The 25813-nt window shown below is 44.5% G+C and overlaps 1 protein-coding gene across 6 annotated transcripts in view; it reads right to left on the reverse strand.

Annotated features, from left to right (window-relative positions):
* The window catches only part of ICA1 (islet cell autoantigen 1), a 294496-nt gene extending 271854 nt beyond the window's left edge, over positions 1 to 22642 (reverse strand). For 2 of the 6 annotated variants that reach the window (XM_029588952.1, XM_029588958.1), the window contains exon 1: positions 22494 to 22642. The gene's annotated coding sequence lies outside the window, so the exon portion shown is untranslated. Of the gene's footprint in view, positions 1 to 3861; positions 3968 to 3992; positions 4381 to 22254; positions 22350 to 22493 lie in introns of those variants that run through there. The other 4 variants (XM_029588957.1, XM_029588956.1, XM_029588954.1 and 1 more) reach the window with 4 other exon arrangements.
* Between the last annotated feature and the right edge of the window lie 3171 nt (positions 22643 to 25813).

Raw genomic sequence — 25813 nt, forward strand, 5'->3', positions numbered from 1 at the left:
TTTTGGACTAAATGGTGGACCTGATGATAACTTTCTTTTCTCCGCTCCACAGCCGAGTATCCTGCTCGCTTCCTCCACAAGCGTGGGGCTGTGTTTGCCCCCTTGTTTGTTTATGTACATCACTGTGGTGGCACTGTCCAAGAGTTGGCAGGAGGACCTCAGTCTGTCTGATGGCTCTTAGTTCTAGTCTGTTTATTGGTCAAAGAGTCTCCTTCCTGGACCAATTCCCTTGGGCCAGATGGTCCCAAGAATGTGCTCCCCACCTGGCCATGCTGCCATCTGTGGTTAGTACTATCCATTTGGGGTTTTCCAGGAAAACGTTTCGTGAGTCTGATGGGATCTATCCACCAGTCCAGACTCTCTTCCGCTGCCCTGGAGACTCTTAGATGCTGGTCATAGTTCTGAGATGCTGGCAACCAATAAGCCAACAGTGACTGTTGTAACAGTTGCATGTTTGCCCTCACCCAGGGGACAATATCTATGGCAGCCATCATAAGCACCAGCATCTGGAGGTAGTCCTGTACCCTGGGAAAGTCTAGGGTATGGAATATCTTCATCTGCTCTATGATCTTGGAGACTCTTTGGGTGGCAGAACACACCCCTTCCCATGTGTCAAGAGCCCCTCAAAACTCTAGTGATTAGAGAGATTCAAGTTGTTTTTTGTGTAATTCACCTCCCAGCCCAGTCTCTCTAGAAGCTGGATCATTGTGGCTGAATTCTGTTGGCTCTCCTGGATGTTTTTGGCTTTCATGAGCCAATCATCCAAATAAGGTAGGACCTGTATTCCTTGCTTGTGCAGGGCTGTTGCTATGATCACCATGACCGGATTATCTCGGGGCCAAAGTTTAGTGCATGAAATTGAACATAATAGCCTAAATTGTAAAAACAAAAGAAGCATATGAAAGAAGGACCTCATGGAAATGCAAAGGTAGACCTCCGCAAGGTTCAATGACTTCGCCCAATTCACTTTTCAGAGATGCAGAAAATTTACCAATAATCTCAACTAGGGAAGGAAGAGAAAAGTAAAGACATAAACAAAATATCTGCAGAAAAAGATGATTTAGATTCAATCTGTTCAAAGTGAATCCCTATAATCCCCCTCCTGGCATGAATAGCAATCACAAGGCGTTCTAAAGCTAAATTAAAGAATAATGGGGAGAGAGGACAACCTTTCCTAGTTCCTCTACATAATCAAATTAGAGCCGAGACCATTAATATAAATCCTAGCCATCAGGGAAGCATACAACAATTTAACCCTATTCATAGAATTGGGACCAAAGCCAAACCATTCCAAAACAAAAACTAAGTACTTCCAGTCTATTCTTTCAAAGGTGCTCTCTGCATCTAAAGACAAGGCCATCACTGGATCCTCCAGATGATTTCCAAAAAAAAGAAATTATTACAAAAAAGCCACACATTATCAAAGGCCGACTCCCAGGAATAAAACCATTTTGATTTTTATGTACAATGAACCAATCACCTTTACCAACCTCGTTGGCAAGATCTTTGCAAATATTTTGCAATCCACATTAATAAGAAAAAAAAAATCAGGCAATAGTTTTGTACAATCCGAGGATCCTTACCCAGCTTTTCCAAACACAATGACTCAAGCTTCACTAGAAGATTATTTTGAAGAACCCATTATATAAAAGCTTGAAGCTTCGGGGCCAACAACTTCTTAAAAGCAGAGTAAAACCTGGTGACGTTTTAGGTAAGATAGAGCTAATAGCATAAGATATTTCCCCAACAATCGGGCTGATAGAGAAAAAAGTACGGGAGAGCCGGCGAGCACCCGCTCTCCTGTGCGCGCGATTTATTATCGGCCTACATGCAAATGAGGGCCCGTGGTAAAAAGAGGCACTAGGGACACTAGCGCGTCCCTAGCGTCTCCTTTTTGAAAGAAGCAGCGGCTGTCAGTGGGTTTGACAGCCGACGCTCAATTTTACCGGCGTCGGTTATCGAACCCGCTGACAGCCACGGATTTGGAAAATGGACACTGGCATAACTGAGCATCCGTCTTCCAACCCGTGGGCCGATTTTTTATTTTTTTTTTTTTACTTTTGGGGCCTCCAACTTAATATCGCTATGATATTAAGTCGGAGGGTGTACAGAAAAGCAGATTTTTCTGTTTTTTTTGTACACTTCCCCGGTGCTGGCCGAAATTAACGCCAGCCTTTGGCAGGAGTTAATTTCTGAAAGTAAAATGTGCGGCTTGGCTGCACATTTTACTTTCTGAATCGCGCAGGAATAACTAATAGGCCCATCAACGTGCATGTTGCGGGTGCTATTAGTTTCGGAGGGGGGTTGGCCGCGCGTTTTCGACGCGCTATTACCCCTTACTGTATAAGGGGTAAAAATAGCACGTCGAAAACGCAAAGCCAAACGTGGGCTAATAGTGCGCTCTGCCGGAGCGCACTGTACTGTATCAGCTTGAATGATATCTGCTTCCAAAAGATCCCGCTCCCCTTCAAAAATCCAAGGATGTTCCAAGGGGGGTCCAAGAAGTGACCCACCTGCTGACATAATATAGCAGGTTCAGGAAAGTATAATTGAGAATAATATTCCAGAAATGGATGAAAAATATCAGGATCCTTAAACACTGTAGTACCATCTAAAGCTCTTACAGCCTTTATTCTCTATTTTCCCTAGCTTTCAAATATTGTGCTAAATGATGCCCAGACTGATTGAATATATTGATGCCAATGCCCCAATTTCATCTTCCATAGATCAATTATTTCTTTCCTTAGACTTACATACTATATAATTAATAATACCTACCCTTCCCCCCCCCCCCCCCAAGAGTGTAGCCTTCAGTAGGGTTATAAAACCATGGATTACATAAAATAGGATTCTGTAACGAGTTTCTAAAAAGCCTCATTAGCAAATAAACTGCATTAAATCTCCAAGACGGTTTTACCATAGAAGAGTCTTCCCCACCCCAGTAAGACAAAGAAATCGCAGCATGGACAGAAATCAGATAATGCTGGTAGATGGGTAAAGTTATTGTGGAATGAGCTGGTTTCAGATTGGTTTGTGTCAATGTTTATGCTTCTACTGTAGATAACCCTCACTTTTTTCTGCAGCTAGCTGTTATTGCAGACAACGGAGATATGCCTCTATTTCGGAAGGAGATTTTAATTTTAGACATATTTTGGACAGGAAATCTAAGATTTGCATTAGGAAAATGAGATCGTGGTCAGTGTTGTATTCTATAATCTGAGTTTGATTTATATGATCCCTGGCATCTGCAATACCCTTCGCACCAGTCCTATTTATTCTAAGATTCGTTTATTTGGGTTTCTAGTTTCCAAATACCTGATGTGCTTTCAATTGATATTACAAATGTCCTGGCTCTTGTGCAAATGCTTATTAGGAAACTTTTGGGAGGCAAAGTATCACAACCCCATTTTTCTTTACCAATGCAGGGAAGGGCAGATAAAATTGTCTATTATGAGGTTTGAAGTTAAGGACTCCTAGTCTAAATGTGTTCCTTGGGGGAATAAAAAAACAAACAAAAAAACGAGCATGAGCATGCAAACTCTAAAGATATAAAGAAAACGTTTTTCCTTTTAATGGGATTATTAATACCCTTTACATTCAGAGATACAAACTTCAGAGCATTACAGCTGTATCAACTCAAGTGTACACTACTAAAGAACTAGGAACTAAAACAAAAAGAAAAACTAAAAAAAGAGGAGAAATACACAAGACCCATCCACAGCCAAAACAGATATTCTGAATCTTCCAAAAATTAAAAATAAATAAATAAAATAACCACACACCTGTCTTACCCAGAAATCCCAACTAATTAAGCAAACAGCGTCTGTATCAGAGAGAGAGAGAGAGAGAGAAAAAGCATACCCGTGTCCCAGCAAACATTCCCAATCGTCAGCCAGAGACGTGCTCAAATGTTCTGTGATCTCTCAAAATAAATCAATCATTCGGCACCTATCAACCCACAATGCCTAGGAAACAAAAGATAAGAGACTCACCCCAATCAGAAATAAGCTTTGCAGTGAAGCCCGCCCACAGACCGGCAGCAGCAGCAGCGAGGAAACAGCACACGTAGCTCCCCGACAGGCTGCACGCAACTGAGCATACTCACAAAACAGCCAAACTTTATTAACCAGACAAACCGGGCCTTGGCAAGCACACCGCCGACTCCGGAGCTCGAGAGCAGACAGCACCGAAGTACCACCTCGTTCCCATCGCTTATATTAAGAAAAAACAAACCCAGAACTGTTTCGAATTCACATTCCGTGAAAAAGGCAACACAACAAAAGTGTCAACTGCCAAAACTAAAAGGTCTCACAGCAAAAACTGCCATAAAAATATAAGTCCCGGGTAGCAAAAAATGGTAAAGGCAAGCGTCACTTCACTCCCAGGACCATGCGCACTCGAGTTCACTTTTCAATAAACACCTGTAGCTCTTTAGGTAGGGTTGCCAACTTTCAAACGTGAAAATTCAGAACACTTAGCCACCTGGAGTAAAATTTTCACCTTTGTTCTTCTAAATGACTATTAAAAAAAACCGTACTACTTGCCTTATTACTAGAAAACTGTGTACAAAGTGAGATACAACCAAATGATCCCAAATATAAAAATGCCAACAACATTCCATTAGAATAGTCAGGAAAATTACATTTACTTAACCGCCAACCCCCACCATTAGAAAAACACATGCTTGGTCTGAAGAAGAATCACACATACTGGTCATTTATCTGGTCACACAAACTTTCTAATAACTCATTAAATCTATTTTGCCTCATTACCCTGCCCCTGAGCCAGCGATTGGTTTCATAGTAAGATACAGATGATGGCAGATAAAGTCCAGACTGCTGCATCCAGTCTGCCCGGTTGAGATTCCTCTGCTTTGGGTAGATGAGCATTCATATTCCCAATGCAACAGAACACCAACCCCCCCCCCCCCCCCCCCCCCCCAATCTCTTCTTTTTCACCTATCGCACCCATTTATCCACCAGTGCCATCACAGGGCTGGTGCCAGGGCATTAGATGCCCTAGGTCAGGACACACCTGCCAGATAGTGCTCACATACACGACACACTGAACACATGGCCGCCATGGAGCTAAATGTAAGCATATACTCTGCATCCACAGGAACCCCCCAACCCCAACAATAGGTGCACAGCAGAAGTAGAATATTTCCCTATACAACTTGATAAACAAAAAAAGATATTCTGATTCTAGTGTCATCTCAGTACTAGGAACATAAACTCCCTCTCCTACCAAGTTAATTGTAAAATACAAAATCTGAAAAAAAACAAAAAAAAAACACTCAGTACATGTATAGCACTGCAGCATTCACTAACTCTGAGGATCAAGCAGCAATAGCCCTACCTATGAAAAGGCAGCGGTGCACCACCAATGCATGTCCCTTTGACAAAATGACTGATACAAATGCCTACATGCTAGTAAAATACATCACCTTGGTCACACACACAACCAACCTTCCTCAAATATAGAATAAAAGTCCACAATTTGCAAATGTGGAGGCAAGAACTGGAATGGAAACCCCAAAAAAGCCACTCTGCATGCAGTGCAAAACTGGAGAACTAGAAATAGAAATACATTTTTCCTGCACTAAGAAAAGTACAAAGATAGAAGAAATGCACATCCCAACACTGACATGTCTCTTGAATCCAGTCACTCTCCTTCCATGCCCCCATCATCCCTCACTTCTCTGAATTACTCCCTTGTAATCATCCCCTCAGCACTCACATCCCTGCCCAGCATTCCTGACAGCTCCTCTCCACATTCTCTTCCCTGTGCTCCCTCATTCCCCTGCTCAACTCTCCCTGCCCCTTCCTCCCCTCCCTACTCAGATACTCCTGACTCTTTCTCACCCCTTCCTGCTCAGCAGCCACCACACTGCCTCTCTCATATCAATCTCCTTCAAACCCCCACCCACAGGGTGAAGAGGGCATCACTTCCAGGCCCAGTAGTGGAAGATAAAATTGGTGTCCCCTCGGGCTGAGAAGAGCAGGAGTTGGTGATGTCTCGCTCTGATCTGAGTGAAAGAAGAAACAGATTCCCACTGGATCAGAAAGAGGAGAAGGAAGAGAGTAGCTTTCTTCCAGGCCTGATAAAGGAGAAGTCAGCTGACTCCCACTCATGCTGATGAGAAGACACAGCCTCTTGTTGGCCCTGCGACATTACCCAGGACCTCGTAGCACACCATTGTGTCCTATTGTGTCCTAACACACCTGTTGAGAACCACTGCCCTAAGCAAAGCTTGCAGCCTTGTACAACCACCTTCCTTCAACCACAGTTAAAACTTATGCAGTTAAAACAGACTTACATGGAAAAGGACATTCAAAGTACAGTCTTCTGAGGTAAAAATATAACATACAACATGTATATTATATTTATATGTACTGCTATGGTGCTTAACAGAAAGCCCTGCGACTAAAGATACTTAAGCTTAATGCCATGAGTTCCATTGTAATATGGGTTGGATGTGGGCTTGGCCACCAGAAAGCTACAATTACAATATAGTAAACCTCCCAAACCAAAACAGCACTAACTACCAGCATGCAAACAGTAAAAACCTTAACCTTACTTAAGAAAAGACAACTCTGCAAATATTATCCCAGGCCCTAAAACACCAATACACAGAAACTACAAGCTTGCAAATACCCTCACCTTGGGTCATACATGCAGAACACACAGATACTTACCAAATACGGAAAAAAGTGACCGCAAAGTATAAACAGAAACATGCATCAGGAAACCACAACAAGCCAGACTATATATATAATTAGGGACTTTCATTTTTAGTTTAAATCAATTTTTACCCATAAATTCCCTGATTTTTACAATGGTGAAAATCGATTTAAATCCTAATTAGCAGGCATCAGAAGCGTGTGTGTGTGTGTGTGTGTGGGGGGGGGGGGGGGGGCTGCAGGGTCATGGGAATAGAAACGGCAAAAGTGAAGCTTTTGGCCGGGCGCTATCTCCCTTCTCCCTTGCTGAGATCCCAATCATGGAAGTGCCTCGGTCCCTCTTCTAGCTCTGTGGCTGTCAGTGCCTGATGAGATCATCAGGCACCAACAGCTGCGGAATAGAAAGAGATCCGAATCCTTGCAAGTGGCCAGATGGGTAAGTGACTGACTGATGGATGATGACATCAAAGCAATGCCGGGGGAGTGGGGAAGGATTAGGAGAAAAGGATGTGGGGGAGAGGATGGAGATGGAGTTTGGCTGCTCATTTGCCCTCCTGCTGTACTTCACCAGGCCTGGCCAGCAGAGGATCAGAAATGAAGACAGGAGGACATGGATAATGATGAGAGACAGACTTTGTGTGAGAGGGAGGGAGTGAAGGAATTGTGGGGGTGGGATTAAAAGTGGGGGAGGGGTCAGTGTGAAGTAATAAGGGGATTGTGGGGGTGTGAATGAGAGTAAGTGAGGGGGAAGGGAGGTGGAGCAAGGGGAGCAAGGTTGGGGAGTGGCTGGATGGAGCAGAGGAAGAGAGCAAGAGGGTATGGGGTTGGGGAAGAGAGGAGGGGATGAAGGAGAAGAGGGGGAGAGAGGGAATCCTGGAGAGGGCAGGTGGCATGAAGAAAGAGAAGGGGGCTATAAAAAGAGGCCTGATCATCATTTTTGTTGGAGGGGCTCCCTTCCACATCTCCTCTCCCTTTTGCATCTCCTCCTCTTGCTCTCTTCTCTATCTGTATCCATAATCCGACCCTACACAAGAAAAAAAACAAACAACAAAGACTCAGTAGGCCCAACATAGAACCTTTAATTATGTTGGGGCCTTCATTGCTTTTCTTGGCCCCCAGACCTCCCCCTCTTTCTCTCCTGTCTCCCCTTCAGATCCCTCTTTCTCTTCAGCATCCTACTTCAATCCATATTCCCCTCTCTAAGCATCCCACCTTTCTCCCTAACGCCATTCTTTCTTGCTCTCTCCCCTTCTCCCCCCTTCAGCACTTTTTCCCTGTCCTCACTTCTGTCCATCAAACTATGCTCCGATATTCACCCAGAAAAATTATGAGTAATTTTTGCCACTAATTTTCTCTGGTTTTTATTCTTGTGAAAATAAACCCTGATAAATTCCCAGGCAAAAAAAATAAAAAACAAAAATGAAGGTCCCTATGTATAGTGGAAGAATGGAAGAACAGAAACATCATTCCTCACAAAACAAACCATAAAACCAAGAAATATTAAACATCTTAATAGTAAAATAATACTTCAATATGGTTCATAAATATTTCAAAAGAACCAATGAATAGAACATCCAATTAGTAACTTATACTCAAAATTTTAAAACTATTAACAAACATGTTTCAAAAGAACAGACATATCAAAGTCCAATAATTCAAACAAATAGTGGTAAAAATTATCCCCCACTCTCCATACCTGGGAACCTTTGATTTCCAGTCACTCTTAGACTTCATGGATTAGTGAGGGAGAGGGAAGCTGAACATTTTATCCTCTCTCTCATACATGAGCACAAACTTCCTAACACATTCCTTCTTTCACAAATACACTCTCACGCATACAAACTCTGGTCCTCAAACACACCCAGGCTCTCTCCCCCTCCCCCCAGGCTCTCATTCACACAGGCTCAATCCCCTCCCTCCAGGCTCGATGGCCCTCCCCCCCCCCCCCCCCCCCCGGCTCTCTCATTCACACAGACTCTCTCATTCACACAGACTCTCTCCCCCTTCCCCCCAGACTCTCTCATTCACACAGACTCTCTCCCCCTCCCCCCCAGGCTCTCTCATTCACACAGGCTCTCTCCCCCTTCCCCCCAGGCTGTCACCCCTTCCCCCCAGGCTCTCTCATTCACACAGGCTGTCACCCCCTTCCCCCCAGGCTCTCTCATTCACACAGATTCTCTCCCCCTCCCCCCAGGCTCTCTCATTCACACAGGCTCTCTCCCCCTTCCCCCCAAGCTCTCTCATTCACTCAGGCTCTCTCCTCCTTCCCCCCAGGCTCGCTCCCCCTTCCCCCCAGGCTCTCTCCCCCTTCCCCCCAGGCTCTCTCATTCACTCAGGCTATCACCCCCTTCCCCCAGGCTCGCTCCCCCTTCCCCCCAGGAAGGGGGGAAGGGGGAGCGAGCCTCATACACACATGGTGTGACACATACACACACAGGCTCTCTCTTTACCACACACACACTTCCTCATATATACATGCTTACACAAACACATACGCTCCCTCTCTCATATACACTCGTGCGCGCTCTCTCTCTCACACACACACACACATACAAGTTCCCTCTCTTTAAGTCACACAGGCATATATGCTCAACAAGAACATAAGAAACTGCCATACTGGGTCAGACCAAGGGTCCATCATGCCCAGTATCCTGTTTCAACAGTGGCCAATCCAGGCTACAAGTACCTGGCAAGTACCCAAACACTAGATTCCATGCTACTGATACCAGTAATAGCAGTGGCTAATCCCTACGTCAACTTGATTAATAGCACTTAATGGACTTCTTCTTCAAGAACTTATCCAAACCTTTTTTAAACCCAATTACACTAACTGCACTAACCATATCCTCTGGCAACAAATTCCAGAGCTTTATTGTGAGTTGAGTGAAAAAGAATGTTTCTCCGATTAGTTTTAAATGTGCTACTTGCTAACTTCATGGAGTGCCCCCTAGTCCTTCTGTTATCCAAAAGAGTAAATAACCGATTCACATTTAACCCTTCTAGACCTCTCATGATCTTAAAGACCTCTATCATATCCCCCCTCTGCCGTCTCTTCTCCAAGCTGAACAGCCCTAACCTCTTCAGCCTTTCCTCATAGGGGAGCTATTCCATCCCCTTTATCATTTTGGTTGCCCTTCTCTGTACCTTCTCCAGGGCAACTATACCTTTTTTGAGATGCGGTGACCAGAATTGTACCCAGTATTCAAGGTGCAGTCTCACCGTGGTCACAGTCCCTCTCTCTCACCCAGGCCGCTCCTGTTTGTCCTGGAATATGCATGAGGAGAGAGGTCCAGCAGCCTCCTTCTCATTCAGGCTGCCGGCAAGATGGAATGAGCCTGCAGCCCCATGGCTTCCTGCATTCCTTGGCTGCCAATGGAACTGGGTGACCCAGAGGTCCTGTGCATTCCTCGTTCAGCGGCAGGATCGAGTGAGCCAGCGACCCTGCTGCTTCCTCTATTTCTCTGTTGGCGGCAAGATGAAGAGAGCCAGTGGCCCTGCAACCTCCTGCATTCCTCGAATGGCAGCGGGTTCGGGAGAGCCAGCAACCCCGTCACCTCCTGTATTCCTCGGCCACTGGCGAGATTGGGTGAGCCAGCAATCCTGCGGCCTCCTGCAGTCTTTGACTGCCAGCAAGATGGGGTGTGCTGGAGGCTGCATGGCCTTCATTCCTCAGCAGACAACAGGATGGGGTGAGCTGGTGGCCTCCTGTAGTCTTCAGCCGCCGTCGGGATAATGTTCACTGTTGGGTCTTCTCTTTCACAAACGCTGTGGAATGGAGTCTGGGGTCTTTTCATGGCACAGTTTTTCATGGAACGCCTGTTACGGTCTGGTGGACCCCTAGGGGTCCGCAGACAACAGGTTGGGAACCACTGCCCTAGGTGAAGGTGGGAGCCACCACAGGCAGTCCTCGTCTTCATGATGAATGTGCACACAGTAAGAAAAGTACATTCTCCCAAACTAGTGTGCAGGACAGTGATGGCAAACTCCAGTCCTCGAGTGCCACAAACAGGCCAGGTTTTCAGGATATCTACATTGAGTATGCATAAGAAAGATTTGCATACAATATAGGCAGTGCATGCAAATCTATCTCATGTATATTCATTGTGGGTATCCTGAAAACCTGGCCTTTTTGTGGCACTCAAAGCGTGGAGTTTGCCATCACTGGTGTAGGAGATAAGAAGGCATAGCCCCCCCCCCCCCCACACCTTTTTTTTTTTTTTTTTTTTTTAGGATGGCCACTTAAAGAGAGGAGAAAATCTAGCGTTTCAGGTGGTCATTGTAATAAATCTGCTGTTAGACTGCAGAGTAGCAATCTGTTCTTATTGGCTCCTAAAGAAGGAGTCAGCAATCTTGTAGTGTCTCAGATATCGTCTTGCTAAAGAGTAGCAATCTGTAATGAATCTGATATAGTTGTGGGTGAATCCCTGGGCCGGTGGCAGATGACCATGCCCCTGGGAGGATATCCCGAGAGGGACAACTGGCTAGGCTTGAGTATGGAGACAGACACACATTAGTTCTTTTAATAAACAAGTTTTTGAAACCACCAGAAGTGGCAGTAGTGAGCTGATATGCCCGGCAGGGCTGAAGTCCCTCAGGTACTGGAACAGCGATCCCAGGATGGCTGAGCTGTTGAGAAACTGTAGAAAAGTGAGTAGGCAGAGTTCATGAACAGAACTAGATGACAAAACTCACATAAGGTCTCAAGGAAGCTCAGGAACTGGAAAGGTTTAGACCCTCAAGGAGCGAGTACCTGGTTCCAGGGAAAGCTCTGAGAGAGCGATGGTAACTCACAAATGTTAGTAGCAACGATAGCTTCCAAGCAGTAGAGAATCTTCAGAGTGTCCAGGAACATGGGCCCTCGAGGAGCGAGTACCGGTTCCTATCTGTAATCTGAAAGCAAAGAAAAAGAGCGAGGCCCCCGAGGAGCGGGAGTAGCTTGGGGGGAGTAGTCCGTAGGTAGCGAGACACATTCCCATACCCAACCCCTTGCTAACTCAGATAGTGAAATAGAGACCTTTAAATATTGGAAGCGGATGATGTCATCTAAGGGGGACGCCCCTGAGGTTCGTGCTCTTGCTGGTACTTCAATCAGAGCGCGCGCGCCCTAGGTCTTCAGGCAACATGGCGGATCTGCAACGTCGAGCCGGTCTGGGGACGCCGGAGGGAGACGGCATGGAGACGCCGCGGCAGCCAGCCATCCATCAAACCCGGAGGGAGTCGCCACAGAGGTAAAGAGGGCGGAGTGAGGACATCGAGCAGCGACGGTCACAACAGTCATCCAGCTTGGCATCAACCAGGTCATCTCTGAGGTCAGGCAATCTTAGGAGTTCCTCTCTTGTGACTGCCTGAAGATGCAGACTTAATAGTTGTTCCTTGAAATGTGCCATATCCGGTTGTATCGCTGTCATTGTACCTGAGTATTCTTTAACTCCTTCATCTGCAGCAGTTCTGATAAGGACTGCAAGGAAATTTCAGCCTCCTTCCTTGTGCCATATAACTGGAGAGAGAGGGTCATGCTTAGGACATTAAAAACCCAGTTTCGGTAATTCATACAGATCCAACGTCAAGGATTTATGTTGCAGCCATTACACAGAGAAAGGCAAGTCTCCAAAAATTCTCCAAAAATTTACAAAAAAAAAAAAAGGGTTTAGGAACAAGCGATCCGAAAACTAAATATGTCTCGGGAGCAGATTTCCCAAGTTGCCATCTTGTTCAATGCTCACCAGTGCCCCCATGCTTTACATCCTTCTATGGGGCTGGTAGTTCTACTGGCTACCTGATACCAATTTATTTATTTATTTAACAGTTTTATATACCGCAGTTCAGGTAACAATGTTACTAATCACTTCGGTTCACATTTCAACATATGCATCCATCTTTAGGATTCACAATAACTTATTCTTCTCATCCCTATTATCCTGCCTCCTCTAAGTCCCCATCCTCAAGAGGATTCCCATTTGGCCAATGCCATCTGTCTTAATACCTTATGTAACAAAGTCCTTGATGGCCTTCTTGTCCCTTGCAGGATGGGGTCTCTGGCTAGCTGGTTGTCTGTCTTGGTGTTTGAAATCTTTAAGACTATCTGCACACTCGAGATGAGGGCTGCAAGCTCTGACTATAGAGGAGTTTTCTTCTTCCTTTTCCAATGGGTCCTCCCCCCCTTAGATTTCATGAGAGGGAGAGGCTCGGGCGGATGAATAGGGAGATATCACATGTTTAATCACTGAACGTGCCCAATATGAATCATAATAGCCAAGAAGTATGCGGACTAGTATGTTGTCAGGCCAAAACACTGTCACAGCTAAAGAAAAGAAACTTTGCCCAGATGAGAACTTTAAACCAGAACTGAAGGATACTTATCAAGATCTGCCTGTCTGTAAGCTCTTGTGTAAATAAAACAAAGGCAGAGAGACAATGCAGCAACTTTGGCTCATAAGCAGAATTCACAGAGTGGCCAAGAAAAGTCCAGAGGTCAAAGGGACCCCCAACCCTTGGATGAAGGGGGAGCATTCTGAAACAAAAAACACAGACGTTGGCATACAGCCTTGGTCCAGACATTTCAGGATCCCATCCCCAAAGAAAAGGGGAGGAGGGAAAAGACCCTCCACCCACTACATGATTATGCACAAGCTTATGCATATTTATCAGCTGGAAAGTATAAGATGGGGGGCAAATAAGGAAAAGGGAGCAGACCCAAAGCAGCCCCAGCAGCCCCTGCTATCAAGGAGGGAGAAGACTAGGCATGGCCAGGAGACCAGTCAGACAGTGGTGTGAGTCTGAGGTGGTGAGGAGCCAAGAGCAGCCCAGCAGCTCTGCCAGTACCAGACCCAGAAGCAAGTCTCCTTCCCAGACTGTTCTTCAGATCTCCAGACAGAGCCTGCTTCAGAGGTGAACAGAGGGAAATCGCCTGAAGGTGGAACCAGGGGTAAGTAAGTTAGCCATAAGTATTAATATATTTGTCAGACTAAGGTTTATGGCACATTTGAAACCACCCATAGCACAGAACCTTCTTTAGGGTAAACTGGTGCTTAGTAGCCAGGATGTTACAGACATGTATTGTTGTTATCTTCTAAATACTAATCCTACCCAATCTGATAAATAAAAGTCTAATTCTGTGGAGAACACGTTTCTTCCTGAACGTAGGATCGTGAGGTGAAGTGGGAGGGGAACTGAAAGTGTCCTGTAGGAGACAGGTCCCTGCACCCCTAAACTTGCTTACAGTCGAGAGTGGGCGTGTGAATCAGAGAAAGGGAGCTTGTGTGAATGTGTGTGAACTGTGAGAGCATGTGTGAGTTTAAGAGAGAGGGTGCATGTGTTCTCAGAGAGGGAGCTAGCAGTGGGCCAAATGAGGACCTGCTGGTGGGCTTCCTGCACCTGGTCAATGAGAAAGAAGAAAACGAGGACCATCTGGAGGGAGGAGGGGTGAGCCATATGGTGGGTAATATGACAGGAGGAAGGGAAAGGATATGAGAGAATTAACAGGAAGAAAAGGAGATGATAGTGAGGGATTGGAAGGGGTGAATGAGAAGGATGGGGTGAGTGACAGAAGGGAGGGAAGTGAGAGTGAGGGAAACGGGGTTGAGTGACTAAGAGGGGAGGGGTGAATGACTGATAACAGTGAAAGGGGGAGAAAGGGGAGTGAGAAGGTAGAAGGGTGCATGTGTGTGAATGAACGTGTGTGTATATGAGACAGAGAGAGGAGAAAATGTGTATGTTCCCTCTTCTGCACCCCCACCTCCTCTCCACTAATCAAGGACAATCTTGATGACTGGAATAAAAAGTTCCCAGGTATGGAGAGGGGAAAATGTTTTTTCCTTATTAATTTTGATTATTGGGTGTTATTAGGTATGTCTGCTGTTCTGAAATATTTTATTGATATCTGGGAAATGTTTAAAGTTGTTTTTATCCTTATTATTTATTAGATGCTCTGTTTGTTATCTTTTTTGAAATGTGTTTTTTTATTAGTATGGTTTTCTATTATGATTGATTTATATTTCTTAATTTTGTTTAATGAGGAATGGCGATGTTTCTGTTTTTGCATTATTGTGTTATGTTAGTGGACCCTTGTTTCGAGGTAGATGGCTATCGAAGGGCGAGGCCTCTTGGACTTTGGAAGCTTGCTAGAAGACTTCACCCTGGAAGCACGCGACCCCCCCAGGTGAAGCCTGTAGGGGTCCGGCCGCTGAGACTTAGGTGACTCCTCTGAAGACTGTAGGTCGTCTGGATGCAGGCGCCTCCTGCAGGTCGTGGGTTCCAGACGGCTGGCATCTCCAGCAGGTCGCGACAGTCTGAGAACGGAGTCGAGGAAGAGTCCAAAGCCAGTCCGAGAATCAATATACCAGCGGGGTCTGAGTCCAGTCCAGGGTCAAAGCCGAAGAAGGGTCCAGAGCCGTACCGGGGTCAAGCCAGGAGAAGGGTCCAACGCCGTACCAGGATCAAGCCAGGAGAAAGGTCCAACGCCATACCAGGATCAAGCCAGGAGAAGACACGTCCACCAGTCCAGAGGTCAGAAGCCAAGAATCAATCCACGGAGCAGGGGAAGAAGAGCGGGATGAAGAACCAGGAACCAAGAGCCAGGAACACACGCAGGCAGGAACCTCAATACCAAGGCAAGGTCTGAGAGGCAGACCTTGCCTTTAAACCCCTGGAAGAGGAAGCAGCATCAGAAGGGAGCCACGACATTTCCTGTCGTGGCCCCTTTAAATCTATTCTTCAGCCGCGCGCGGCTCTAAGAAGCCAGGAAGGGGGGAAGGAGTCATCGCAGCCCTGCTGGGCTCAGCGGCTGGCCAGGACAGCGGCCAAGGCCGCGAGAAGATCGTCGGAGGAGGCTCCCTGCTCCTGCAGGAGCCTCCGGGTTCCCCCGATGTCTCTGGTGAGTAGCTGCTCCCGGCCGCAGTCCGCCGCGGCCATAACATATTGCACTGGACATGAGTCTGCTGGAGGGGAGAGAGTCTGGGGAGGAAGACTGTTGGGGCCTGGGAGGATAGGAGAGTGAAATTGCTATTAATAGGGGACCTTTTCTCCAACCTGCTGATTTACTCCCTTTTGGAAATTTGTGACTTTGATGTGGAATAAGCATTCCATTTTTACCTGTATTGAACTGTTTTTACTTACAAGAAAAAAAAAATATATAAAAGCTTTAATACCTGGAATGAGGATAGAAGACTTGAAGCTAAGATGATTCAATTACGAGAAATTGGCTTTATTGTGTTTGCTAGTAGATACTGGGCAGTGGCCTAAGTAAGACACAGTACTTGATTTCTTTTCATTATAAAATCATTGTAATCTAACACTGGATTTAAAGTAAGAACAGTGTAAAAGAGATAAAGATAAAATGGGTTAAAGCTGAGATTTAAAGCCTGCTAAACAGTTAGATATAATTGTGTTGGAGGATCTCAAAAGTCTTGTTTTTTTGGTCACATGTCAGCAGCGCATTTTCTGGTGCACCACACGCCCTGATCACATCAGAGCTAGTATTAATAACCTACAGCCAAGCCTTAGGAGAGGTACATAAAAGTTTTATTATATTAACAAAAATAGTGCCAAAACCAAACCAAGTCAAAATCCAAAAAAGAGATAGTTTCACTCAACTCGATCGAAAGCCTTTTTAGCATTAATCGATAAAGCAATCACAGGAAGATTCTGAGAATTTACCATAGTCAATATATTACAAAATAGAGTTCCATTATCTGATTTCATCCTATTAGCCAAAAAAAATCCATCTGATCATTATGAATAATAGTCAATAATTTTATGAAGTCTAGAGGGCAGCAATTTTGCATACATCTGACAATCAACATTAATAAGAGAGATGGCGTGATAATTATGTACATACAGACCCTTAACCAGGTTTTTCCAATACAACAATTCTAACCTCTACAAATTAACCATCTGCATTACCAGCATCCAGAAACCCTTGATAAACATCCTTAATTCATAAAGGCTTTATAGTAGGCTACAATAAAGCCAGGAGACATAGGTTTTATGGCTAACCTTTATTTATTTAAAATCATTTATAATCTGCTCCCTCCAAAATTCAGGGTGGGGCACATAAAAATATACATAAAATCAGCCATTAAACTTTACATAGAACATCAAAAAAGACCGACATATGGGTAATGCTGAAGCAGGAGGAGCAGTGATCAAGGACAAGGAGCTAAAAAGCATAAGAGGAAATCAGGAACGTACTGTGCAGCAGCTCAACAATCATAATGGTCTGGTGGTTTGAAGGTACTAGTAAAAAAAAACAAAAAAAAAACCAAGGTCTTGAGGGCTTTTAAAAATTCTTTAGGATCATCAGTACTGTGGAGTTGACTTCTCTAGACTTTCTCATGCATCCCCAGAACATATAGAACATATAGAAACATAACGGTGGAAAAATAACTTATGGTCCATCTAGTCTGCTTATTCATACAGTTATTTAGCATTATAATTCTCATCACTTCCTTAGAGATGCCCTGTATTTATCCAATGCTTTCTTGAATTCAGACACTGTTTTTGCCTCCACCACTTCCACTGGGAGACTGGTCTGCGCATCTACCATCTTCTCTGTAAAGAAATATTTCCTATGATTACTCCTGAGTCTACCCCCTTTCAACCTCATCTACAGCCTCCTTTCCATTGAAAAAGGCTCACCTCCTGCGCATGGAAACTTTGAGATATTTGAATGTCTCTATCATATCTCTCCTTTACTCTAGAGTATACATGTTTAGATCTTTAATTTTATCCCCATATGCTTTAGAACGAAGACCACTGACCATTTTAGTAGTCACCCTCTGGACAGACTCCACCTTGGGTGTGCCATGCTGGTGTGTGAAGGGGTGAAGCCAATTGCTGGGAGATGTAGGTGCCTGTCCTTGTCTTCTGATGCCCCTTACAAGCTGGGCTAATTGGGCAATCTAGCTAGTTTTCTGAATCTGGCAAGTTTACTAGGGTGAGGGCTTGTGGGACTAAGCTTGGTTTGCTGGGGCTGCCTGAGCCTGGCAGTGGACGGCAGGATTAAACAGAGAAGCAACAGAGAGGGAACAAAATGAAAAAGGCAAGCAGTCACCTCACACCACAGATTACAGCAGCCATTCAGAGACGAGGAGGAGGAGCAGTAAAGTCTGCAGGGCTGGAAGCAGACTTCTTCAAGCAATTTTTTTCCTCCTCAAACTCCCTACCTTCCAGCAGGTGGGAGAGAGACACCGCATGCATGGGTAGGATCAGGTAGAAGCCTTATGCCTGGAAATCTGAAAACGAAGCAATCGATTCTGGCAGCCTCATCATGAATGAAAGTGGGAAACCTGCACAGTGTGAACCATGCAGCTATCAGATTTATTTGCTTTAGTTTCAGACTCTCAGACATGTGGTAGTAGGCTGCTCTAAGATGCCCACAGCCAGCCAAGAAAAACAAGGAGAGAACCTGGGTTCTGGAAGGGGTAGCCACACAACCAGCTTGAATAGCTTCAAATTTAAACAGTAGGGTATAAGTCAGCCATCTGAAACAAGGAGGTGCATAAATGAATCAGAGCTTGCAGTCGTGCATTCAGACTAAATCAAAGTGCAAATGGATTCTTCAGCCATATGATAATTTTGGCAACTTCATATGGGACTGTAATTCACACAGAGGAGAAAAACAGCAAAATTAGACCTCTATCTACATTTCCCCATGTGCCAGTACACCTTGGACACACAAACTGCTGAGCATGTCCTTGAGAAAACTTTGTATCTAGCTATGAAACGGGTTTTGTTCAGCAAATGTGTGCTGATGAACCTCATTTCTAACAGTGAAAATATTCACATACATCTAGACTCAAGCGACATCAGTAACCACCAATCTTTTGTCTAGAGATGGCGGCGACATACAATCAAGATCAATGTTGGATCCTATAAACTGAATATACAATGAAGTTCTGAACGGAGAAAAGGACTTTGGACTACACAGACTGGGGATTTTCTCTCCCAGAAATTTAACTTGCAGTTCGCTATACCTGTGAACTAACAAGCTTACGAGTGAAAGGCCAATACAGAACAGTGCGCTCACTTGAGCGCACCATTTAGCCCCCCGTCTGGCCACGCGTTTTAGACATGCTATTATTACCCCCTTATACTGTAGGGGTAATAGCGCGTGGAAAACGCACGTGGAAAACATGCGGCCAACCCCCAACCCCCCCCCCCCCCCCCCGAAACTAATAGCACTCATCACATGCAAATGCATGTTGATGAGCCTATTAGTTGGTCGTCCGGAATACCAAAGGTAAAATGTGCAGCCAAGCCGCACATTTTATTCTCAGAAATTAACGCCTGCCCTTGGGCAGGCATTAACACTGAAAGCACTGGAAAAGGGTGCAGAAAAAACTGCTTATCTGTACATCCTCCGACTTAATATCATAGCGATATTAAATCGGAGGCACCAAAAAAATAAATAAATAAATAAATCTGCCCGCTGGTTGGTTGGTTCGAAAACGGACGCTCAATTTTGACAGCGTCCGTTTTCCGAACCCGTGGCTGTCAGCGGGTTCGAAAACAGATGCCGGTAAAATTGAGCATCTGTTGTCGGACCTGAGAGCCGCCACGTCTGCTAATAAGGAGGTGCTAGGGAGGCTCTCCCACACCTCTTATTGCATTGGCCTGTGAGTTTCTTGATCAGCACAGCCTGCTCCATTAACCTTGGAACAGCTGCCTTGCCATACTTGCCAAGTGTATCCCTGCCAGAACCTTGGTCAGCCAAATCCTTCTTTACCCTGTTCCTACCAATACACCTCACAGAAACATCTGTGAACTCTGGGTTCTATTTTCCTTGAGATTGTGATAATCTGTCATTTGCCTGCCAGGGTGTTGCTGGATTCCCCTGAGCCGGGCCGGGAGACAGGTCCAGGATCTCTGCAGGAGTGTGAACCACCAATGGCTAAGGGGGAGAAACTAACTTAATTAATCTTTCAACTGGGTAATTAGTTTGGCTATGCATATTTGTCACGTGCAGATTTACTTGGAGAGAACGCATGAGTTTATGCTCATTTTTCGTAACAGTGCTCTGCTCTGTAAAACTCAGAAACTTAAAAATGAGACTGTATAACCATATTAAATCTTGTATACTTATGATGCTAAAATAAAACTGGCTACCTCATAAAAAGTATAAGCTTCTGCTCCCTTAAAATCTATTGAATTTGTGTCAAAAGTGATCAGTTAAATCTGTTAATCACCAGTCATAATCTATCCTACAGAATTTTTACCCCTCTTTCTGCCTTCTGGACACTCCTCCTAAATTCCGTACAGTCCAGAGAAAATCTTGAGTTAGCAACCCTAGTTGAGACTGAGAGGGAAGGAATGGAGTATGAGTGAGGGAAAGAAAAGGAAGAGGGTGAGGGTGGTGAGTGACAGAGGGGAGGGGAGGGAAAGATGGAAGGGGTGAGTAACTGAGATGGAGGGGAGGAGAAGGGAAGAGGGTGAGTGACTGGGAGGGAAGGGGGCGGAGTGACAGAGGTGGAAGAGAGGAAAGGAAAGGGGGAGTAAGAAAACAAGAGGGTGTGTGTGTGCATGTGTGAGTGAGAAGAAAGTTTGTGTGTTCCCTTCATCCATTCCTATTACCTCCTCTCCATTAATCCATGACAATCTCACGGTGGCTGGAAATCAAACGTTCGTTGCCAAGTATGGAGGGGAAGGAAATTTTTTATCCATATTAGTTTTGATATGTCTGCTATTTTGAAATATTTAATTGATTTTTGGGAAACGTTTAAGGGGATTTTTTTAATCATTCTTCTTAATTATATGTTCTGTTCGACATCTGTTTTGAAATATTGGGTTTTTTTTAGTATTTTTTACCATTATGACTGTGGGACTGGGAGCTGGGGAGCAAGGCTGCTGGGGTCTGAGAGGGCAGAGTGAGCAAGATTGCTGGGGACTACTAGCATGTAATTTCTTTAGCAAGATCTGAGAGAATTCGCAGGGGAATTTTTATCCATATTAGTTTTAATTATTGGGTTGGATTTGATGTCTGCTGTTTTCAAATATTGTATTAGTGTTTGGGAAATTTTAAATAATTTTTATAAGGTTTTAATTACTAGATACTATTCTATTCATCAGCTGTTTTTGAAATATTCTTATTAGTATAGTTTTACCATTATTGATTGTTTTTCTTGATCTTGTTTGATGTTTCATGAGGAATCATAATGGTTCTATTTTTCTCATTGTTACACTGCATACAATCTGGCTTGTTGTGGTTTCCACTTCAGTTTGCATATTTCTGTTTATATTTTATGGTCTCTTTATTCTGTATTTGATGAGGATCAGGCTGCATTTTGTATGTGTAAGGTATTCTGCTAGATTCCTGCACAGAAACACTATAGCAGCCTTGCTTGTTCTCTTTTCCTATTAAGAGGTGTATTGATGTTTTGCTGCAGGAATTCTAAAGGACAAGGCTCAGTAAGCCCTTCCAATTTCCAACAGCATGTCAAAATACAGTATAAGTCCAATAACTTCACCAAAAAAAAAAGACTGCGTAAATCCTATTGGAGCAGATCCTTCAGTGCTTCCAGGGACCCCCACATCATGAATGCTATTACTCAACTCTTGTTATTTAGAACTTCCAGGCTCCTCTCCAATATTGCAATCTTGTTCAATTTTCTGTTGCACATCAGCGATAGATTCTGAATTAGTATTTGTTTCTTGTCAAAGGGTCCTCCACTTTAGTTTGGATCCCAGACTGCCCTTCTAACTCCAACACATAGAATTTTAATTCAGATATTGCAGAATTACCCTATAACACCAGCAAAAGCTCATTCATGATAGACTAAGGAGACCTCAGAGTCCTTCTAGGCAGCCATTTCAGCCGGTCCTGTTCCACTCTTTTTAATGCTTTGATGAATCACCAAACTGGAATCTCCTTTAGGCAATGTACTTGAAGCCATGATCTGGACCCAAAAAGGAACTTTGCAAAATTAAAGCCTTTCAAAACATTAACAGCTCCCAAGAAATATAATATAACCTTGAACCAAAAAAATGCGGGATAGCACTAATTGTTTAAACTGAAATTAATTTTTTAAAACCAGTAGGCTATGAAAGCCTGTTGCAGGAGGAACCTTCTCACCCATCCCCACCCCTCAGCCTTAGGCAATACTTTCAAAGTAAAGGGCGAGAAAGGTAGTGTAGACGTGGATCTCTCGCACTTGTCACTGGACAGACACTGTTCCGGAAAACTTTCGCGAAGAACTCGGAAATTGAATCAAAGCAGCTTTACACATGTATATTAAAATATCAGAATTACACGGATCCAAACCTCAAGCTAACAGTAGGTGCCGACTACGCAGGAAGAGAGCAAAACATTTTTCCGGATCTCGTCTCCCAACACAAGCAATTTTATTAACCAACATATGTTTTATTGCCAGAAATATACAAGTGTCCTTAAGGTTTTAGAGATAAGAATCCCCCAGTTCTCATCAAGGCTACTTTCAAAGCTAGAAATACTGTATAGGACTATCGGAACAGGTCAAAACCCCAAGTACCCCATCCTTCTGCCACCTCCCTCTCTCCCTGAATTAAATAAATAAGAATGCATTTTGTTTACACATCCTCTACACCAAAAGTAACGAACCATTTAAACTGCGAGTGACAGGTTCCATTCGGTAAAACAAAGCTCAGACATTTGACAGCAAGCCCGAGCCTGACTTCACACCCATCAACGCCACCCGAGCGAGCGAGAGCGGAGGAGGTGCCTCCAGCTCTAGCTCCCGCCCCCGCCATGGCCCTGCACACAGCTCTTCTGCCCACCCCCGATTGTGTCCCGGGAGCAGCGCGCTCCCGTCGGGATCTCTGCGACGCCAGCGCTCTCACCTGCGGTTCACGCTCCGCTTCGACCCGTCAGGCGCACGCTTCCATGGAGCTCCCGCCTCCGCTTCCAGCCACCGGACGGAAACCCTTCCAAGAGCGCCGCACGCCTCGCTGCTGACGTCACAGTGACAAGAACGCGAAGGCCTGGAGGCGCCCCTCGCGCTGCTGAGGGAAAGATGGGGCAGGGGGGGCGGGGCCGTGCGACGCGGCGCACGCGGATCGGAAGGTTGCAATCAGAGCTCCGCTTCTGAAACCCCCAGGACCAGTAATTCTTCTGGTGCAAATACTGTGCTGGCAAGACATAATTCAGGTTTCCATATTTTTGAGGGGCAAATCTGGGATATTTGTTTTCCCAACTGGGGGGGGGGGGGAGGTCCTTCTTGGATTTTTATGGGACTGAAGAAGTTGGAGGGGAGGGGATGACAGTTCATCCAGCCTGTGATGGCAACATTATTTCCAGGAAGATGGTCCAGAACATACAGAAGCATCCTGTGAACCATAGTTTGCCAATCTCTGTTATAAGAGATCTGGTGAAGATTCCTTCAGGCACTGGTGGCTGCATGACCTTGTGCTTCCAACAGTTTTCTAATGTAACTTATCTGTGGTTATGTGTAGGGGCGGTCTAATATTTTGCATAGAGGTGGGCTTATTTCACCCCAGTCCCCCCATACCATGGACAGGAGCGGCGGCTGTCAGTGGGTTTGTCAGCTGATGCTCAATTTTGCCGGTGTCTGTTCTCAAGCCCGCTGACAGCCACAGGTTCGGAAACCGGACGCCGGCAAAATTGAGCATCCGGTTTTCAACCCGCGAGCCGTGGGCTGATTTTACATTTTTAATTTTTTTTAATTTTTAACTTTTTTTAACTTTTGGGACCTCCGACTTAATATCGCCATGATATTAATATCGCCATGATATTAAGTCAGAGGGTGCACAGAAAAGCAGTTTTTACTGCTTTTCTGTGCACTTCCCCAGTGCCGGCAGAAATTAACACCTACCTTTGGGTAGGCGCTAATTTCTTAAAGTAAAATGTGCGGCTTGGCTACACATTTTACTTACTGTATCGTGTGGGAATGACTAATAGGGCCATCAACATGCATTTGCATGTTGCGGGCGCTATTAGTCTCGGGGGGGGTTGGACGCGCGTTTTCGACGCGCTATTACCCCTAAGGGGTAAAGCTAGCACGTCCACCCCCCCCCCCCCCCCAAGACAAATATGGCCCGCAACATGCAAAGAAATTAGCGCCTACTGAATAAGGGGTAAAGCTAGCATGTCAAAAACGTGCATCCAAACGCAGGTTAACAGTGCGCTCCGTCGGACTGTGTAGACATAATTCAGCTTTTAACAAAACAAATATTTTCTTAGTGGGACTTACAAGCAGACCATACTACTTTTTTTCTCTTTCTGAAAATTATATAGTTTTCCAAACTTTGGTTTCTGGAAGCTGATTTTATGGCTGTGCCTCTTTTTTTTCTATCTCTGGTTTTCTCTTTCCTTTTTTTTTCATTCTCAAATTTTCTCTATTACTTTTTTTTATCCCTACCCCCTGTTTCTTTCTCTGGTGTCTTTTTTTCTTTTCTGTCTCACTGCTCTTATCCTTCATATTTTTCCTTTGGAGTGGATAGTTTAATATTTGTCTTTCTTCTTTCTTCTACTCCATTCGATATAGAGGCATTATGACATTTTCTGTTTTATTCCCATTTCCTTCCTAATAATTCCTAACATTCTGTTTGCTTTTTTGACTGCTGCAGCACACTGAGCCGACGATTTCAAAGTATTATTCACTATGTTGCCTAGATCTTTTTCCTGGGTGGTAGCTCCTAATATGGAACCTAACATCATGTAACTACAGCTAGGGTTTCTTCAATAGTTTTTTAAATTTCAGATACTCTCTTCACCCCTGATTGCCACTGCCAACCTATTTCACATATCTGGCGTAGCAATGGAAAATGCCCTAGTCCTTGTTTTATGCATCTTATATTCCAATGCTGATGGAATTGCCAGAAACCCCTGACTAGAGGATCACAATTCTCGACTGGGCACATAATGCACATTCTTACTTCTTAAAATTGTGTGAATAGTCATAGACTACTCCGTGCATTGAGACTAACAACTTAAACTGTATCCTAGAATCAATTGGCAACCAGTGAAGTCTTTTCAAAAAAGGTTAAGTTAACTGAATATGTTACACCAGCTCAATAGCAGGTCTAATGTTATCCAGATATAACTTATCCAGTTAACTAGCACTTATCCATTCTAAGTTAACCGATAATTAATATTCAGTTCACTTAGATAATCATACATCTTTGAATATTGGGCCCAGCTCTTTCTGCTAAGTGTCAGTAAAGAAGCTGGATACTATAGTAGTGTTCTATTATAAACTTTACTGAACAATCAGTTCAAACATGAAAAGTATGGCATTTAATACAAATCTCTCAGATAATATCCATAAACAAATTTCAAATAGTAAATCTGTGACCCCTTAATCTCTCCCTCAGGATCCCTCCCTTCTCTTTGAGATGGATTTTGAAGTTGCCCTGGGTAAAACTGTAACAATGGGGCCCTCCTATCCCAATTTGGGTTCCCCTTCACAGTACCTGAGATATAATGATTGATTCTGAAATCTCCAATTTTCTCCTCTCCTTTGAATCCTGTGGGGACCTTTTTAGGTGTTTGCTTTGTGTAAGCACTAGTGTGGTAGTGCAGTTCCTCCTCTCTCCTCCCAGTTATGGTACCAGATGGTATTGACAAAGGAATCCTTCAAACTCAGAAAAACTAGAGGGAGAATTTACTAACTGCTGGATGTGAGTTGGAAACAAATATTTAATCTGAAACTCCAAAGCCAAGTCTTTGGGCCTGTACTATTGCAAACTAAAGGGAACTGGGAAAAGAAAGCTAATCTAATTCCAGACTCAAAACTCCACCCAGATACTAGGGAAGGGATCACATGCTGTACGTGTGCATTCATTTTTCAAACATGCATGCTCTGCAAAAAATTGGAAACCTAGGCTGGCTTAATGATCCAGCAAAGCACTGCCTGCTGCTATGAAGGCAACCTGGGTTTGATTCATGGATCCTGTTCCTCCCTCTCAGGTTGGCAGGTGTTGGGGATTCAATGGAAGTGGAGATCACAGCCCTCCCCAGGAAGGTGGGAGGGAATCCCAACCATCACTCAAGAATAACATTTTTCCACTGGCTTAAGAGCACACTGGACACCTGAGAGAATAATGATCTGTGCCACTAAGCCAGAGGATTGCCACTGCAATAGTTGGGCTTGATGGGAAAGGAGAGAGGGAGGAAAGCCAAGGCCAACTGTAATATGTCT

The sequence above is a fragment of the Rhinatrema bivittatum genome, chromosome 2, assembly GCF_901001135.1.
Source record: "Rhinatrema bivittatum chromosome 2, aRhiBiv1.1, whole genome shotgun sequence".
In the NCBI taxonomy this organism is placed as follows: Eukaryota; Metazoa; Chordata; class Amphibia; order Gymnophiona; family Rhinatrematidae; genus Rhinatrema; species Rhinatrema bivittatum.